Source organism: Echinops telfairi, unplaced genomic scaffold (assembly GCF_000313985.2).
Source record: "Echinops telfairi isolate 266 unplaced genomic scaffold, ASM31398v2 ScPeMD7_7409;HRSCAF=8447, whole genome shotgun sequence".
NCBI classification, from domain to species: Eukaryota; Metazoa; Chordata; class Mammalia; order Afrosoricida; family Tenrecidae; genus Echinops; species Echinops telfairi.
This window is the reverse complement of record NW_022111309.1, coordinates 1,011,658-1,022,740: the sequence shown is the minus strand read 5'-3', so window position 1 is coordinate 1,022,740 and position 11,083 is coordinate 1,011,658. Positions and strand designations below refer to the sequence as shown.

Sequence of the window (11,083 nt, the reverse complement as noted above, 5' to 3'; positions counted from 1 at the left end):
CGGGGAGGCCAGCCACCGGCGGCCCACCTGGGACATCCAACGGGGACACCTGGGGGCAGGCCTGGGGCAGAGAGGCCAGGTACCAGGGTGTCTCCTTGGGATCCAGCGAAGCCAGGCACCCAGTGTCCACCTGGGATAGAGGCTGGGCACAAGGGAACCCACCTGGGACATCCAAATAGGACAACTTGGGGGCCGATCTGGGGCAGAGAGGCCATGCACCAGCATGCCCACTGGAATCCAGAGAAGCCAGGAACCCAGTGTCCACCTGGGACAGAGAGACTGGGCATTAGGGAACCGACCTGGGACAGAGAGGTTAGACACTAAGGGGTTCCTCTAGGACAGAGATGTTGGGTACCGCGGGCCAACCTGGGAGAGAGAGGTCGGGCCCCATGGGTCCTACCTGTGGTGGAGAGGCTGGGCACTGGGGGCCCACCTTGGGAAGAGAGGCCAGGCACCTGGGGGTCCACGTGGGATCCAGAAAAGAGAGGCACCCAGTGTCCACCTATGATAGAAGCTGGGCACCAGGGAATCCACCTGGGGCAGAGAGGCCGGGCACAATGGGGCCCACCTGGTTCATAACACTGGGACTTCTGGGGAACGGCCTGGGGCAAAGAGGCTAGGCACTAGGGTGCCCACTTGGGACCAAGAGAAGCCAGGCACCCAGTGTTCACCTGAGACAGAGACGCTGGGCATCAGGGAACCCACCTGCGACAGTGAGGCTGGGCACTAGGGGGTTGCTTAGGACAGGGAGGTTGGCACAAGGGACCCTACCTGGGATAAAGGGGTTGGGCACTTGGGGGTTGTCCAATGACAGAGTGGCTAGGTACCCAGTGTCTACCAGGGATAGGGAAGCTGGGCTCCTGGGAACCCACCTGGGGCAGAGAAGTCAGGCACTAGGGGGTTCACCTAGGAGAGAGATGCCAGGCACGTCGCGCCCATCTGGGAGGGACAGTCCGGGCACCAGGGAACCTACCTGGGACAGAGAAGCTAGGCACTAGTGGATTCACCTGAGGTAGCGAGTGGGCACCAGGAATCCACCTGTGACAGAGAGGTCAGGCACTAGGGTGTTCACCTAGGACAGAGATGCCGGGAAACTCGGGTCCATCTGGGACACAGCAGCCAGGCACCAGGGAGCCCACTCGGGACAGAGAGGTTGTGCACCAGGGTGCCCAACTGGGATCCAGAGAAACTAGGTACACAGTGTCCACCTGGGACACAAAGGCTCTGCACCATGGAGCACATGTGGGACAGAGAGGCTGGACACCAAGGGGCAAACCAAGGATAGAGAAACCAGGCCCCAGGGAGCTCACCTCGGGCAGACAGACTGGGTATCAACAGGCCCAACTGGGACAGAGAACCTGGACAACAGAGAGCCCACCTGGGACAGAAAGGCCAGGCAACAGCCAGCCCACTTAGGGCAGAGAGGCTGGGCACTAGGGCACACTCCTTTGATCCAGAGTAGCCAGCAACTCAGTGTCCACCTGGGACAGACAGGGTGGGTACCAGGTGGCCCACCTGGGACAGAGAGGCTGGACACTAGGGGGATCACTTATGACAGAGAGGCCAGGCACTAGGGGGCCACCTGGGATTCTGAGAAGTCAGGCACAGAGCGTCTACTTGTGACAGAGAGACTGGGCACCTACTTGTGGTGGAGAGGCTGGACACTGGGGGCCCACCTTGGGGAGAGTGGCCAGGCACTAGGGGGCCCACTTAGGACAGAGAAGACGGTCACCATGGGGCCAATGAGGGAGGGAGAGCCTGGGCACCAGGGGCCCACTGGCCATGTGGACAGGGTTAGAACTCTGCATGGGGTCAGTCTGGGTCACACTGGGTCTGTGGACTGGGTTTGAACCCTGAATGGGGCCAGTCTTGGTCACACTGGCCTTGTGGACAGGGTTAGAACCCTGCATGGGGTAAGTATGGGTCACACTGGCCCTGTGGGCAAGGTTAGAACCCTGCATGGGGTCAGTCTGGGTCACACTGGCCCTGTGGGCAGGGTTAGAAACCTGCATGGGGTCAGTCTGGGTCACACGGGCCCTGTGGGCAGGGTTAGAGGCCTGCATGGGGTCAGTCTGGGTCACACTGGCCCCGTGGACAGGGTTATAGCCCTGCATGGGGTCAGTCTGAGTCTGACAGACCCCATGGGCAGCGTTAGAGGCCTGCATCTGGCAGTCTGGGTCACTCTGGCCCAGGGCCCAGGGTTAGAGGCCTGCATGTTGTGATCGCTCTAGATCAGATGGACCCCGTGAGCAGGTTGGTCATTGGTTCACAGATACCACAGTGACTTTGACCTCGCTGGGGTCTTTCGGGAGCCAAACGTCAGCCACCAAGCTAGTTCCAACTACAAAAGCCAAACCCTTTGTATCCGTGGCACCGGTGCTGGCTCACAGCAGCCTGTACCCTCTAGGACAGGCAGATTTGTGAGAAGTAAACTGAGGCACGAGGACAAACAGAGAAAAAGGGAAGAGGCTCTCACAACTCTTTATTAGCAAAGAAGCTCCTGGACAAGGCTCCGTGGTCTAGCAAGTAGCCCAGGGAAGTCGCGGCCAGTGAGGAGAGTGGTGGGTTTTTAAAGGAGGGGCCGAGGAGGGTCCCTTTGGGAAGGGGTCAGGGCTGCAGCTGCCGGGGATTTTCCACTGCTGTCATGTTTTTTCCTTAATCCAATTGTCCAGCCATTGCAGGTGGGGAGGAAAGATAGTTATTCTTGGAGCTGCGTTTCCTGGTATGTGCAGGGAGAAGGGTTGAGGCCCTGGCAGCAACTGCCCGTGTGGGGTGTCCCAGGCTCAGCCTCAACAGCCCACTGCACCAGTGGAGACGGGGGCTAGCTTCTTGGGCTAAGCCCTGCACATGTGACCTCTGCCCTGTCACAGCTTCTCCAGTGAAAACCAACCTGATCCAGGCCCTGACGGGAGACGCAGCCGCACAGCCTCGGGACCAGCTGTTTGCCACCCTGGACATAACGGCCTACGCAGGCTCCCTGCCCTCGCGCCTGACCGTGCTGTACGTGGACACCATGGGCTTCCCCTCCCGACTGCCCCACGAGCTCGTCGCCTCCTCACCGCCACCTGGTGGATGTGGCTTGTGATCTGAGAGCAGCCCCTTGGAGGCCAGCCACGCCGTGAGTAAGGGGGCTCAGCCAGGATTCCCCGAGGAATTCCCAGGGACAATTTGGGGCAGAGACCATGCACAGGGCGCCCACCTAGGACAGAGAAGACGGGCACCAGGGGGCCAACGAGGGGGAGAGACCCTGGGCACCAGGGGCCCACTTGAGATCCTGAGACACCAGGCACCCTGTTACCACCTGGGACAGAGGCTAGGCACTAGGGGGTTTACCAAGGACAAAGAGATCGGGCACTAGGGGATTCACATAGGACAGAGAGGCCGAGAACTAGGGGTCCCACCTGGGATCCAGAGAAGCCAGGTACCCAGTGTCCACCTGGGATAGAGGCTGGGCACCAGGGAACCCACCTGGGTCATACAACCTCAATTCCTGGGGGCCGACCTGGGGCAGAGAGGTCGGCCCAAGGGGGCCCACATGGGATCCAGAGAAATCAGGCCCCAAGTGTCCACCTGGGAATGAGAGGTTGGGCACTACAGGGTTCACCTGGGGCAGAGAGGCCGTGCACCAGGGGGCCCACCTGGGGCAAAAAAGCCAGGCACCCAGTGTCCACTTGGGACTGAGACAATGGTCACCAGGGAACCCACCTGGCACAGTGAGGTTGGGTACTAGGGGGTTCACTTAGGACAGAGAGGCTGGTACCAGGAAACCCACCTGGGACAAAGAGGTTGTGCACTAGGGGGTTCACAAATGACGGAGTAACTGGGCATCCAGCATCCACCAGGGACAGAGAAGCTGGGTTCCAGGGAACCCACCTGGGCCAGAGAGGTCAGGCACGACGGGGCCCACCTAGGACAGAGGTCGGGCACCTGGAGGCTGACCTGGGACAGAGAAGCCGGGCACCAGGGAGCTCACCTAGGGCAGAGAGGCTGGGTACCACCAGGCCCAATTGGGAAAGAGAACCTAGACAACAGGGAGCCCACCTGGAACAGAGAGGTCAGGCACTACGCGTTCACCTAGGACAGAGGTGTCAGGCACTCCGGGCCCACCTGGGACGGAGAGGTCCGGCACCAGGAGACCCTCCTGGGATGGAGAGGTTGAGCACCAGGCGGCCCACCTGGGACATCCTACCGGGACACCTGGGGGCAGACCTAGGGCAGAGAGGCCAGGCACCAGGGTACCCACTTGAGATTCAGAGAAGCCAGGCACCCAGTGTCCACCTGGGATAGAGGGTGGGCACCAGGGAACCCACTGGGGCAGAGAGGTTGGGAACAACGGGGCCCACCTAGATCATACCACTGCGATACCTGGGGGCCTACCTGGGGCAGAGAGGACAGGCACCAGGGGGTACACCTAGAAGAGAGATGCCGGGCACTTCTCGCCCACCTGGGACAGAGAGGCCTGGCACCAGGGAACCCCCTGGGGTAGAGAGTTCGGGCATCAGGGTGGCCACCTTGGATCCAGATAAATCAGGCAGAGAGTCTGGGCACTAGTAGGTTCACCAGAGGTAGAGAGACTGTGCACCAGGGCCGCCACCAGTGACAGAGAGGTCAGGCACTAGGGGGTTCACCTAGGACAGAGATGCCGGACACCAGGGAGCCCACCTGGGACAGTGATGCTGGGTACTAGGGGGTCCACTTAGGACAGAGGGGTTGGCACCAGGGAACCCACCTGGGACAAAGATGTTGGGTACTAAGGGGTTCACCAATGACAGAGTTACCGGGCACCCAGTGTCCACCAGGGACAGAGAAGCTGGACTCCAAGGAACGTACTTGGAGCAGAGAGGTCAGGCACCAGGTGGATCCCCTAGGACAGAGAGGCCGAGCACCAGGGGGACCGCCGGGCACCAGGGAGTTTACCTGGGGCAGAGAGGCCGGGTACCAATAGGCCCAACTGGGACAGAGAACCTAGACAACAGGTAGCCCACCTAGGACAGAGAGGCCAGGCACCAGCCGTTCCCCCTAGGGCAGAGATGCCGGGCACTAGGGCTCACACCTGGGATCCAGAGAAGCCAGGTAATCAGTGTCCACCTGGGATTCAGAGAAGTCAGGCACAGAGCATCTATCTGGGACAGAGATACTGGGCATCAGGGAACCCACCTGGCACAGAGAGGCTGAGCACCACGGGGCCCTCCAAGGACATAGAGGTCGGGCATCAGGAAACCCAGCTGAGGCAGAGATGCTGGACAAAAGGGTGCCACCTGGGGCAGAGAAGCCGGGCATCCGGGCGCTACTTGGGATCCTGAGATGCCCGACACCCTGTGTCCACCTGGGACAGAGAGACTGAGCAGTAGGTGGTTCACCTAGGAGAGTGGGGCTGGGCAACAGGGAACCCACCTTGGACTTCCAACTCGGATACTAGGGGGCCCACATTGGATCCAGAGAAGTCATGCACCCAGTGTCAAGCTGGGAGAGAAGCTAGGCACTAGGGAACCCCGTGGGACACAGAGATTGTGCACAGTGGGGCCACCCTGGATCATACCACCGTGATACCTGGGGACCGACCTGGAGCAGAGAGCCCGGGCAACAGGGGGCCCACTTGGGATCCAGAGAAACCAGGCATCCAGTGTCCACCTAGGAATGAGAGGCTGGGCACTAGGTTCCCCTGGGCCAGAGAGGACTTGCACCAGGGGGTCCTCCTAGGACGGAGAACCTGAGCACCAGGGAGCCCACCTGCAGAAAAGCCAGGCACCCAGTGTCCACATGGGACAAAGACGCTGGGCACCAGGGAACCCACCTGGTATAGTGAGGTTGTGTACTAGGGGGTTCACTTATGACAGTGAGGCTGGCACCAGGGAACCCACCTGGGAGAAAGAGTCTGGGCACTAGGGGGTTCACAAATGACAGAGTGACCAGGCAGCCATTGTCCACCAGGGACAGAAAAGCTGGGCTCCAGGGAACCCACCTGTGGCAGAGAGATCGGGCACCAGGGGGCCCACCTGGGACAGAGAAGCCGGGAAGCAGTGAGCTCACCTGGGGCAGAGAGACCGAGTACCAACAGACCCAACTGGAAAAGAGAACCTGGACAACAGGGAGCCCACCTGGGACAGAGAGGCCAGGCACCAACCGGCCCACCTAGGGCACAGAGGCCAGCACTAGCACGCACACTTGGGATCCAGAGAAGCCAGGCACTCAGTGTCCACCTAAGATAGACAGGGTGGCCACTATGTGGCCCACCTGGGATGGGGAGGTTGGACACTAGGGGGATCACCTAGGACATACAGGCCCGGCACGAGGGGGCCCACCTGGGATTCAGAGAAGTCAGGTACAGAGCATCTACCTGGGACAGAGAACCTGGCCACCAGGGAACCCACCTGGGACAGAGTGATCAGGCACTAAGGGGTTCACCTGGGACAGAGAGGCTGCGCATCCTGTGCTCACCTGGGACTGAGAGGCTGGGCACCAGGGCACCCACCTGGTGCAGGGAGGCTGGGCACAAGTAGGCCCACCAGGGTCAGAGAGGCAGGACACCAGGCAGGCCACCTGGGACATACAACCGGAACATCTTGGGACCAACCTGGGGCAGAGAGGCCGGGCACCGGGGTGCCCCCTTTTGGTCCAGAGAAGCCAGGCACTCAGTGTCCACCTGGGACAGGCAGGGTGGCCCACCTGGGATGGAAAGGTGGACTCTAGTGCGATCACCTAGGACAGAGAGGCCCAGGACTAGGGGGCCCACCTGGGATTCTAGAAGTCAGGCACAGAGCGTTTACCTGGGAAAGAGATGCTGGGCACCAGGGAACCCAACTGGGACAGAGTGATCAGGCACAAAGTTGTTCACCTGGGACAGAGAGGCTGCACAACCTGTGATCACCTGGGACTGAGAGGCCGGGCACCAGGGCACCCACCTGCTGTAGAGAGGCAGGGCACAAGTAGGCCCATCAGGGGCAGAGAGGCAGGTACCAGGCAGCCCACCTAGGACAGAGATGCCGGGCACCGCGGGCCCACCTGCTATAGAGAGGCAGTGCACCAGGGGGACCAACCTGGGGAAGAGAGGCCTGGTACTACGGGGCCCACCAGGGAATCCAACCGGGGCACCAGGGGTCCCTCCTGGGACATTCATTCAGTGCATCAGGAGCTCCACCTGGGACAGTGAAGCCGGCATCAGTGGGGCTATCTGGCATCCAGAGAAGTCAGGCACGCAGTGTCTACCTGGGAAAGAGAGGCTGGGCACCAGGGAACCCATCTGGGATTCACGGAAGCTAAGTACCCAGTGTCTATCTTGGATAGAAACGTTGGGCACCCGGGAACCTACCTGGGACAGTGAGGTTGTGTACTAGGGGGTTCACTTAGGACAGAGAGGCTGGCACCAGGGAACCCACTTGGAACAAAGAGGTTGGGCATTATAGGGTTCACAAATGATAGAGTGACTGAGCACCCATTGTCCAACAGGCTCCAGGGGGCCCACCTGGGACAGAGAGGCCGGGCACCAACAGGCCCAACTGGGAAAGAAAACTTGGACAACAGGGAGCCTACCTGGGACTGAGAGGTCAGGTACGAACCAGCCCACCTAGGGCACAGATGCCAGCACTAGGGCGCACACTTGGGATCCAGAGAAGCCAGGCACTCAGTGTCCACCTGGGACAGACAGGGTGGCCACTATGTGGCCTACCTGGGAGGGAGAGGTTGGACTCTTGGGGGATTACCTAAGACATAGATCCCAGCAACTAGGGAGTCCCCCTGGGATTCAGAGAAGTCAGGCTCAGAGCATCTACCTGAGACAGAGAGACTGGCCACCAGGAACCCACCTGGGACAGAGTGGTCAGGCACTAAGGGGTTCAATAAAGACCGAGATGCCAGGCATCCAGGCCCACCTGGTACACAGAGGCCGGGCACCAGGGCATCCACCTGGTGCAGAGAGGCTGGGCGCAAGTAGGCCCACCAGGGGCAGACAGGCCGGGCACCAGGCAACCCATCTGGGACATCCACCTGGTACACCTTGGGGCTGACCTGGGGCTGAGAGGTCAGGCACCAAGGTGCTCACTTCTGGTCCAGAAAAGCCAGGCCCCCAGTGTGCAGCTGGAATAGAGACTGGGCAGCAGGAAACCCACCTGGGGCAGAGGTTGGGCACAACGGGGCCCACCTGGTTCATACCACCGTGATACCTGGGGGTCGACCTGGGGCAGAAAGGCCATGCAACAGGGGCCCACTTGGGATCCAGAGAAACCAGGCACTCAGTGTTCTCTTGGGGCAGAGAGACCTTGCACCAGGGGACACCTGGGACAGAGAACATGGGCACTAGTGGGCTCACTTGGGGCAGAAAAGCCAGGCACCCAATGTCCACCTGGGATAGACACACTGGGCACCACGGAACCCACCTGGGGCAGTGATGCTGGGTACTAGGGGGTTTGCATAGGAGGAGAGAGGCTGACACCAGGGATCCCACCTGGGACTAAGAGGCTTTGCACTAGGGGGTTCACCAATGGCAGAGTGACCGGGCACCCACTGTCTACCAGGGACAGAGAAGCTGGGCTCCAGGGAACCCACCTGGGGCAGAGAGGTCAGGCACCAGGGGGGCCACCTAGGACAGAGAAGCCTAGCACCTGGGGGATCACCTGGGACAGAGAAGCCGGGCTCCAGGTAGCTCACCTGGGGCAGAGAGGCCGGGTACCAACAGGCACATCTGCAACAGAACTTGGACAACAGGTAGCCCACCTGCTTCAGAAAGGACAGGCACCAACCGGCCCACCTAGGGCAGAAAGGCCAGGTATTAGCACTCACACCTGGAATCCAGAGAATCTAGGTAATCTGTGTCCACCTGTAACAGCCAGGCTGGGCAATGTGTGTCCCACCTGGGATGGATAGGTTGGACACTTGGGGGATCACCAAGGACAGAGAGTCCAGGCACTAGGGGGCCCCCCTGGGATTCAGAGAAGTCAGGCACAGAGCATCTAGCAGGGACAGAGAGACTGGCCACCAGGGAACCCACCTGGCACAGAGTGATCAGGCACAAAGGGGTTCACCTGGGACAGAGAGGTTGCGCAACCTGTGCTCACCCGGGACCGAGAGGCCGGGCACCAAGGTTCCCACCTGGTGCAGAGGGGCTGCATACAGTAGGTCCATCAGGGGCAGAGAGGCAGTGCACCAGGCAGCCCACCTGGGACATCCAACTGGATCATCCGGGGACCAACCTGGTGCAGAGAGGCGGGGTACCAGGGTGCCCCCTTTTGGTCCAGAGAAGCCAGTCACCCAGTGTGCACCTGGGATAGAGACTGGGCACCAGGGAATCCACCTAGGGCAGAGAGGTTGGGCACAAAGGGGCCTACCTGGCTCATACCACCGCGATACCTGGGGGATGACCTGGGGCAGAGAGGCCTGGCATCAGGAAACCCAGCTGAGGCAAAGCTGCCTTTCAAAAGGGGGCCCACCTGGGGCAGAGACATGGGGCATCAGGGCACCACGTGGGATCCTGTCATGCCAGATACCCTGTGTACACCTGGGACTGAGAGGTTGGGCATTAGGTGGTTGACCTAGGACAGAGAGGTTAGGCACAAGGGAACCCACCTTGAACATACCACCAGGCAACCAGAGGGCCCACGTGGGATTCATAGAAGCCAGGCACCCAATGTCCACTTGAAATAGAGGCTAGGAACCAGGGAACCCACCTGTGGCAGAGAGGTTGGGCACAATGGGCCCCACCTGGGCCATACACAAGTGATACCTGGGGTGCCGACCTGGAGCAGAGAGGCCAAGCACCAGGGGGCCCACTTGGGATTCAAAGAAACCAGGCAACCAGTGTCCACCTGGGAATGAAAGGTTGGGCACTACGGGGTTCAACCTGGGGCGGAGATGCCGTGCACCAGGGGAATGACCTGGGACAGAGAAGCCAGGTACACAGTGTCCACCTGGGACAGAGACAATGGGCACCAGGGAACCCACCTGTGACAATGAGGTTGTGTACTGGGGAGTTCACTTAGGACAGAGAGGCTGGCACCAGGGAAACCAACTGGGACAAAGATTCTGGGACCTAGGGGGTTCACAAATGACAGAGTAACAGGGCACCCATTGTCCACTAGGGACAGAATAGCTAGGGTTCAGGGGGCCCACCTAGGACATTGAGGTCGGGCACCAGGGGGCCCAACTAGGACAGAAAAGCCGGGCACCAGGGAGCTTACCTGGGGCAGAGAGGACGGGTACCAACAAGCCCAACTGGGAAAGAGAACCTAGACAACAGGGAGCCCATCTGGGACAGAGAAACCAGGCACCCACTGGCCCACCTAAGGCACAGAGGCCAGGACAATGGCACATACTTGGGATCCAGAGAAGCCAGGCACTCAGTGTCCACTTGGGACAGAAATGGTGGCCACTATATGGCCCACCTGGGATGGATAGATTGGACTCTAGGGGGATCACCTAGGACAGAGAGGCCAGACACTAGGGGGCCCACCTGGGATTCAGAGAAGTCAGGCACAGAGCGTCTACTTGGGACAGAGCGATCAGGCACTAAGGGATTCACAAAGGACAGAGAGGCCAGACACCAGGGCACCCACCTGGTGCAGAGAGGCTGGGCACAAGTAGGCCCACTTGGGACATCCAATCGGGAAACCTATGAGCTGACCTGGGGCAGAAAGGCCAAGCACCAGGGTGTTCACTTTTTGTCCAGAGAAGCCAGGCACCCACGGTGCCCCTGGGATAGAGATTAGGCACCAGGAACCCAACCTGGGGTAGAGAGGTTGGGCACAACGGGGCCCACCTGGCTCATACCACCGCGATACCTGGGTGCCGACCTGGGGCAAAGAGGCCAGGAAGCAGGGGATCCACTTGGGATCCAGAGAAACCAGGCACCCAGTGTCCACTTGGGAATGAGAGTCTGAGCACTACGGTGTTCACTTGGGGCAGAGAGACCTTGCACCAGGAGGGGCCCACCTGGGATAGAGAACATGGGCACTAGGGGGCTCACTTCGGGCAGAATAGCCAGGCACCCAGTGTCCACCTGGAACAGACGCTGGGTACCAGGGAACCCACCTGGGACAGTGATGATGGGTACTAGGGGGTTCACTTAGGACAGAGAGGCTGGCACCAGGGAACC

At 60.4% G+C, this 11,083-nt stretch overlaps 1 protein-coding gene across 3 annotated transcripts in view; it reads left to right on the top strand.

The window, feature by feature from the left end:
* LOC123522426 (putative GTP-binding protein 6) overlaps window positions 1–11,083 on the top strand; it is a 114,474-nt gene that overhangs the window by 80,680 nt on the left and 22,711 nt on the right. The window contains exon 3 of one of the 3 annotated variants that reach the window (XM_045296489.1): window positions 2,871–2,953. The exons of the other annotated variants lie outside the window; for them this stretch is intronic. The gene's annotated coding sequence lies outside the window, so the exon portion shown is untranslated. Of the gene's footprint in view, window positions 1–2,870; window positions 2,954–11,083 lie in introns of those variants that run through there. 3 annotated transcript variants of the gene reach the window in all.